This window comes from Leucoraja erinacea, chromosome 4, assembly GCF_028641065.1.
Source record: "Leucoraja erinacea ecotype New England chromosome 4, Leri_hhj_1, whole genome shotgun sequence".
NCBI classification, from domain to species: Eukaryota; Metazoa; Chordata; class Chondrichthyes; order Rajiformes; family Rajidae; genus Leucoraja; species Leucoraja erinaceus.
In genome coordinates this window covers 65978071-65986521 of record NC_073380.1, presented here as the reverse complement: position 1 = coordinate 65986521, position 8451 = coordinate 65978071, and positions in this window count along the sequence as shown.

Below are 8451 nucleotides of genomic sequence, written 5' to 3'. Positions count from 1 at the left end.
AATACAGTAGATGAGGTTGGAGGAGATGCAAGTGAACTCACCTGAAATATGAGATATGTGAAGAGAAAAAGATTAGTTAAAACAAATGTAGCTTCCTTGCAGTCAGAAACGGGTGAATTGATCATGGGGAACAAGGGCATGGCAGACCAATTGAATACCTACTTTGGTTCTGTCTTCACTAAGGAAGACATAAATAATCTGCCGGAAATAGCAGGGGTCCGGGGGTCAAGTGAGATGGAGGAACTGAGTGAAATCCAGGTTAGCCGGGAAGTGGTGTTGGGTAAATTGAATGGTTTAAAGACCGATAAATCCCCAGGGCCAGATAGGCTGTATCCCAGAGTACTTAAGGAAATAGCCCCAGAAATAGTGGATGCATTAGTGATAATTTTTCAAAACTCTTTAGATACTGGAGTAGTTCCTGAGGATTGGAGGGTAGCTAATGTAACACCACTTTTTAAAAAGGGAGGGAGAGAGAAAACGGGGAATTACAGACCAGTTAGTCTAACGTCGGTAGTGGGGAAACTGCTAGAATCAGTTATTAAAGATGGGATAGCAGCACATTTGGAAAGTGGTGAAATCATTGGACAAAGTCAGCATGGATTTATGAAGGGTAAATCACGTCTGACGAATCTTCTAGAATTTTTCGACGATGTAACTAGTGTCCAGGGAGATAAGGGAGAACCAGTGGATGTGTTATATCTGGACTTTCAGAAGTCTTTCGACAAGGTCCCACATAAGAGATTAGTATACAAACATAAAGCACACGGTATTGGGGGTTCAGTATTGATGTGGATAGAGAACTGGCTGGCAGACAGGAAGCAAAGAGTAGGAGTAAACGGGTCCTTTTCACAATGGCAGGCAGTGACTAGTGGGGTACCGCAAGACTCAGTTCAGGGACCCCAGCTATTTACGATATATATTAATGATTTGGACGAGGGAATTGAATGCAACATCTCCAAGTTTGTGGATGACTCGAAGCTGGGGGGCAGTGTTAGCTGTGAGGTGGATGCTAGGAGGCTGCAAGGCGACTTGGATAGGCTGGGTGAGTGGGAAAATGCATGGCAGATGCAGGATAATGTGGATAAATGTGAGGTTATCCACTTTGGTGGCAAAAACAGGAAAGTAGATTATTATCTGAATGGTGGGCGATTAGGAAAGGGGGAGATGCAACGAGACCTGGGTGTCATGGTACACCAGTCATTAAAAGTAGGCATGCAGGTCCAGCAGGCAGTGAAGAAGGCGAATGGTATGTTAGCTTTCATAGCAAAAGGATTTGAGTATAGGAGCAGGGAGGTTCTACTGCAGTTGCACAGGGTCTTGGTGAGACCACACCTGGAGTATTGCGTACAGTTTTGGTCTCCTAATCTGAGGAAAGACATTCTTGCCATAGAGGGAGTACAGAGAAGGTTCACCAGACTGATTCCTGGGATGTCAGGACTTTCATATGAAGAAAGTATAGAAATCTTTGAGTATAGAAGCTGGGATGTAATGTTAAAATTGTACAAGGCATTGGTGAGACCAAATCTGGAGTATGGTGTACAATTTTGGTCGCCCAATTATAGGAAGGATGTCAACAAAATAGAGAGAGTACAGAGGAGATTTACTAGAATGTTGCCTGGGTTTCAACAACTAAGTTACAGAGATAGGTTGAATAAGTTAGGTCTTTATTCTCTGGAGCGCGCAGAAGGTTAAGGGGGGACCTGATAGAGGTCTTTAAAATGATGAGAGGGATAGACAGAGTTGATGTGGACAAGCTTTTCCCTTTGAGAATAGGGAAGATTCAAACAAGAGGACATGACTTCAGAATTAAGGGACAGAAGTTTAGGGGTAATATGAGGGGGAACTTCTTTACTCAGAGAGTGGTAGCGGTGTGGAATGAGCTTCCAGTGCAAGTGGTGGAGGCAGGTTCATTGGTATCATTTAAAAATAAATTGGATAGGCATATGGATAAGAAGGGAATGGAGCGTTATGGTATGAGTGCAGGCAGGTGGGACTAAGGGGAAAAATAAATTGTTCGGCACGGACTTGTTAGGCCGAGATGGCCTGTTTCCGTGCTGTAATTGTTATATGGTTATATGGTTAAAGACTGGATAGACTCGGTTTGTACTCGCTAGAAACATAGAAATTAGGTGCAAGAGTAGGCCATTCGGCCCTTCGAGCCTGCACCGCCATTCAATATGATCATGGCTGATCATCCAACTCAGTCTCCCGTACCTGCCTTCTCTCCATACCCTCTGATCCCCTTAGCCACAAGGGCCACATCTAACTCGCTCTTAAATATAGCCAATGAACTGGCCTCAACTACCCTCTGCGGCAGAGAGTTCCAGAGATTCACCACTCTCTGTGTGAAAAAAGTTCTTCTCATCTCGGTTTTAAAGGATTTTCCCCTTATCCTTAAGCTGTGACCCCTTGTCCTGGACTTCCCCAACATCGGGAGCAATCTTCCTGCATCTAGCCTGTCCAACCCCTTAAGAATTTTGTAAGTTTCTATAAGATCCCCTCTCAATCTCCTAAATTCTAGAGAGTATAAACCAAGTCTATCCAGTCTTTCTTCATAAGGCAGTCCTGAAATCCCAGGAATCAGTCTGGTGAACCTTCTCTGCACTCCCTCTATGGCAATAATGTCCTTCCTCAGATTTGGAGACCAAAACTGTACGCAATACTCCAGGTGTGGTCTCACCAAGACCCTGTACAACTGCAGTAGAACCTCCCTGCTCCTATACTCAAATCCTTTTGCTATGAAAGCTAACATACCATTCGCTTTCTTCACTGCCAGAATTTAGAAAGTTGAGGGGGAATCTTATAGAAACGAACAAAATTCTTAAGCGGTTGGACAGGCTAGATGCAGGAAGATTGTTCCCGATGTTGGGGAAGTCCCGAACAAGAGGTCACAGTTTAAGGATAAAGGGGAAATCTTTTAGGAACGAGATGAGGAAAACTTTTTTCACACAGAGAGTGGTGAATCTCTGGAATTCTCTGCCGCAGAAGTTAGTTGAGGCCAGTTCATTGGCTATATTTAAGAGAGAGTTAGGTATGGCCCTTGTGGCTAAAGGGATCAGGGGGTATGGAGAGAAGGCAGGAACAGGATACTGAGTTGGATGATCAGCCATGATCATATTGAATAGCGGTGCAGGCTCGAAGGGCCGAATGGCCTACTCCTGCACCTATTTTCTATGTTTCTATGAAATGATCGTCAGTGTCGTTGGACAGAGGTAAATCCAAAGGGTTTCTACAGCTATATTAATAGCAAAAGGATAAACAAGGGATAAAATTGGTCCATTGGAGAGACAAAGTGGACAGCTATCTGCAGAGCCAAAAGAGATGGGGGAGATATTGAACAATTTTTTTTCTTCGGTATTCACCAAGAAGAAGGATATTGAATTATGTGAGGTAAGGGAAACTAGTAGAGTAGCTATGGATACTATGAGGTTCAAAGTAAAAGAAGTACTGACACTTTTGAAAAATATAAAAGTGGATAAGCCTCCAGGTCCTGACAGGATATTCCCTAGGACATTGAGGGAAGTTAGTGTAGAAATAGCAGGGGCTATGACAGAAATATTTCAAATGTCATTAGAAACGGGAATAGTCCCCGAGGATTGGCGTACTGCGCATGTTGTTTCTGTAAAATGACTTACTGCACACACAAGTCTTTTTACTGTAACTGTTTATTAAACTGAGACTTTACACTAGGCTGTAGCTGTCCGTGGTCATCACTGGAGCTAGAGAGCGAGCTAGAGGTGGGGATACTACAATTATACTGGAGACAAGGGGAGTGGTTAGTAGTGGGGAGGTCACTATGGTTAAGGGAACATGCACTGATCTACATCCTTCCTCTTAGAAATAAAAACATGGCAGGTAATATATAGAGTGACCACGGCTCATACGCTACGAACACAAACCGCACCGGTAACAGTATAAAACTATGCGAACTCCCCGTAGCGGACAGGCGGCTTGACCAGCCGGCCAGAGCGGGTGCGTAAACCGCCCTCCTCCTCTTCGTCGGGAACAGAAGGGACGGCAGCCGGGGCATCGGCAGGAAAGGCGGGCGGCGGAAGGAGGGGAGATTGCGGGGCGCCGGGCGGGGAAACCGGTTTGGCAGGCGAGGCAGGTTTGACGGGCGACGGGCGAGGCAGGGGAACGGGGCTTCGGCGATCGGGGGACCGATAGTTGGGAGGGTAGGGTGCGCGGCATGCGAGGTGTTGTCGGGGCTGGCGGGGCAACTGGAGTGCGAGATGGAATGTGGGGGTGGAAAGGATCCGCGGGAGGCGGAGTGGGCTCGTTCACGAGCAACAGGTGCTGGCGGGAGCGACGGTAGATAGCCCCCTCGTAGTCGACGAAGTAGGAACGCGGCGAACCAGCGTCACCGACCACGACGGCAAGGCGGTAATGACCAGAGGGGGACTGCATGCGAACCACCTGCCCCGGGAACAGACGTGGAAGGGGCCGGGCGGACCTGTCGAAGGAGCGCTTCTGGATGACCTGTTTTTTGACAATGCGCTCAGTGACAGTGGCAGGGTTCTGGACCGAGGGTTTGAGGGACTGTTGAGAGACCGGCAGGGGAGGTCTGGTGGTGCGGGACATGAGGCGCTGGGCAGGGGAACCGAGCGCGGGGTCGCGGGAAATGTTGCGGAGGTTAAGCAGGGCAAGGTGGAAATCGGAACGGAAAAGGCGGCAGTGTTCCAGCAGCTCCTTGGCACTACGTACGGCCCGTTCAGCAAGTCCGTTGCTCTGAGGATACTCGGGGCTGCTGGTGATGTGGTGAAAGTTCCAACGGGCAGCAAAGGCACGGAACTCAGCGCTGGAAAATTGGCTGCCGTTGTCCGACCGGAGGGTCACCGGGGAGCCGAAGGTGGAGAAGTGGCGGCGAAGCTTCCCGATGACAGCGGCAGAAGTGATGGAGGTCAGCTGATCGACCTCGAACCAGCTGGAATAGGAGTCCACCAGGACCAGGAAGTGCTTTCCGCGCCACTCGAATAGGTCAGTGGCAACGGCCATCCATGGGAGCTCTGGAGCCGGCGGCTGCAGGAGAGGCTGGCGCTGCTGATGGGGGTGCAGGGTGTTGCAGGCAGCGCAAGCGGAGACCCTGTCACGGATGTCTTGAGCCATACCTGGCCAGTAGAATTGGCTTTGGGCCTGGGACAAAGTAGCTTCCACCCCGGGGTGGCCGCTGTGAGCAGACTGGAAGTAATGATCCCGCAGAGCGGCGGGCACAACGACTTTGTGACCCTTCACCACCACGCCGGCGTGCAGCACCAGTTCATCACGAACCAGGAAGTAAGGTACAGCGCCAGCAGGCAGTTCGGAGCGTCGGTCAGGCCAACCACGGCGGATAACGTCCGCAAGTTGTTGCAGGGCAGGATCATCAGCAGTGTGTTGCACCAGGGACTGCATCTGCTGTGAAGGAACAATGTTAACGTTCAGTACCAGAAGATCCGACGATTCGTAGGGGTGACGGGCAACGGAAGGCAGCGGAGCACGAGACAGGGTGTCAGCTACAAACATGTCTTTGCCCTTACGGTAGACGATCTGGAACGTGAAACGCTGGAGTTGCAGCATCATGCGCTGCAACCGGGAAGAAGCAACATGGATGGGTTTATTCAGGATCGTCACCAACGGCTGGTGGTCAGTCTCGATGGTGAAAGAGTTGCCGAGGATGTAGTCCTTGAACTTGGAGCAAGCGAAGACCACGGCAAGCAGTTCTTTTTCAATCTGGGCATAGCGCTGCTCGGCAGGGGTCATGGTGCGAGAAGCGTAAGAGACGGGCAGCTGAAGGTCGTCATAGAGCTGCAGACAAGCGGCACCGAGACCGAACTTGGAGGCATCGCAAGTGAGGACAATGGGTCTGTGCAGATCGAAAAATTTCAGAGTCGGAGTAGCGGCAAGCTTCAATTTCAGAGCCACGAAGGCCGACTGGTGATGCGGGAGCCAGACCCACGCGGAGTCCTTTTTGATTAGTTCCCGCAGGGGGGCACTCAGTTCGCTGAGGTCGGGTATGAACTTACCCAGGTAATTGACCATGCCCAGGAAGCGCTGCAGGCCAGGGACGTCGGTAGGAGCGGGCATATCTGTGACCGCCGACGTTTTCTGGGGGTCGGGCTTGAGACCCCCTGCCGTGAAGACATGGCCAACGTAAGTGACTTCCGGGACCCGGAATCGACATTTCTTCGGGTTAAGCTTAAGGTTTATCACCCGCGCCCTGTCCAGGACTTTGCGGAGGTTCAGGTCGTGCTCAGCGACGTCCCTCCCGTACACCAGAATGTCATCTACGATGATGGCGCACGGTAATCCGGCAAACAGCTGTTCCATGGTGCGCTGGAAAACCTCACTAGCTGAGTTGATCCCGAACGGCATGCGGAGGAAACGGAACCGGCCGAAGGGAGTGCTGAAGGTAGTGAGAAATGAGGAGCGTTCATCCAGAGGGATCTGCCAGAAGGAGCTCTTGGCATGTAGGACAGAAAAAACAGTTGCAGGGCCGACCTGTGCAGCAACGTCCTCTACCGTCCTCATGGGGTAGTGGGGGCGCTTGACGCTTGATAAGCGTCGATATGCTCGCCTGGCAACTGCTGCCTCTGGAAGAATTTAAAGCGTTCTATAATGTTATTGGTGGGGATATCACAGAGGGCAGTGAACGTAGCCATGAGACATACCGGGTCATGACGGTCCTCTCTGGCGGCGAAATGGAACGATGCATATTGATCCATTGCTGCAGGTCCCGCGAGGTTGAGCAGCAGGTGAGCCTGTACAGCAGGAGTGGCATCAGGATGGGCAATAGCGATGTAGTGTTCGAAATCGCGCTGGAACACGGTCCAGCGATGGACAATGTCCGTGTCGAAAACCAACGTGTCAGGTCGACGACAGGAGTGGGACATGACAAAACGAACGGAGGGAACAACTGGGAGAAAGAAATAATAAAACAAAAACCGATAAACAGGAGACGCAGGTCTACCGCTGTGACACCATGTAAAATGACTTACTGCACACACAAGTCTTTTTACTGTAACTGTTTATTAAACTGAGACTTTACACTAGGCTGTAGCTGTCCGTGGTCATCACTGGAGCTAGAGAGCGAGCTAGAGGTGGGGATACTACAATTATACTGGAGACAAGGGGAATGGTTAGTAGTGGGGAGGTCACTATGGTTAAGGGAACATGCACTGATCTACAGTTCCATTGTTTAAAAAGGGTTCTAAGAGTAAACCTAGCAATTATAGACCCGTTAGTTTGACTTCAGTGGTGGGCAAATTAATGGAAAAGATACTTAGAGATAATATATATAAGCATCTGGATAAACAGGGTCTGATTAGGAACAGTCAACATGGATTTGTGCCTGGAAGGTCATGTTTGACTAATCTTCTTGAATTTTTTGAAGAGGTTACTAGGGAAATTGACGAGGGTAAAGCAGTGGATGTTGTCTATATGGACTTTAGTAAGGCCTTTGACAATGTTCCTCATGGAAGGTTGGTTAAGAAGGCTCAACTGTTGGGTATAAATGCAGGAATAGCAAGATGGATTCAACAGTGGCTGAATGGGAGAAGCCAGAGGGCAATGGTGGATGGCTGTTTATCGGGTTGGAGGCAGGCGACTAGTGGGGTGCCTCAGGGATCTGTGTTGGGTCCTTTGTTGTTTGTCATGTACATCAATGATCTGGATGAAGGTGTGGTAAATTGGATTAGTAAGTATGCAGATGATGCACATTCAGGTCTTCTGACTTTGTGGCACAGAGGCTGTGCCACAAAGTCAGAAGACCTGAGTGTGCCGCTGGCAGAAAAGCTAAATTGCTTCTTCTCCCGCTTTGAAACACCACAACAGCAGCACTCACCTGCTACAGCCCTGTTCCCACCCTCACCTGGCTCCTGTACTACCCCACTCACTGTCAGGGAGCACGATGTCAGACGGGTGCTCCTGGCAGTGAACCCCAAGAAGGCTACCGGCCCAGATGGAGTACCTGGTAAGGTGCTCAAAGCGTGCGCCCACCAGCTCACTGCCATCTTCACCAGAATTTTCAACCTCTCCCTGGACCAGGCAGTTATTCCGTCCTGCCTAAAATCAGCCACAATCGTCCCAGTGCCGAAGAAGTCTCCCATCACCAGTCTTAATGACTACCGTCCTGTGGCCCTCACTCCGGTAATCACGAAGTGCTTCGAGAGATTGGTCCTCCAGCACATCAAGGACTATCTACCACCAGACTTCGACCCCCACCAATTCGCCTATCGCCAAAACAGATCCACAGAAGACGCCATTACCGTAGCTCTCCACTCTGTGCTGAGCCATCTGGAGCAGGGGCAGAGCTACGATGCTCTTTGTGGATTTTGCGGAGTTGTGGATTATAGCCCTCAGCTTTTAATACAATCATTCCGGACATTCTCATTGGTAAACTGGTCACCCGCCGCCTCCCCACTCTCACATGTGCCTGGATAAAAGATTTCCTCACCAACCGGCCCCAGACTGTGA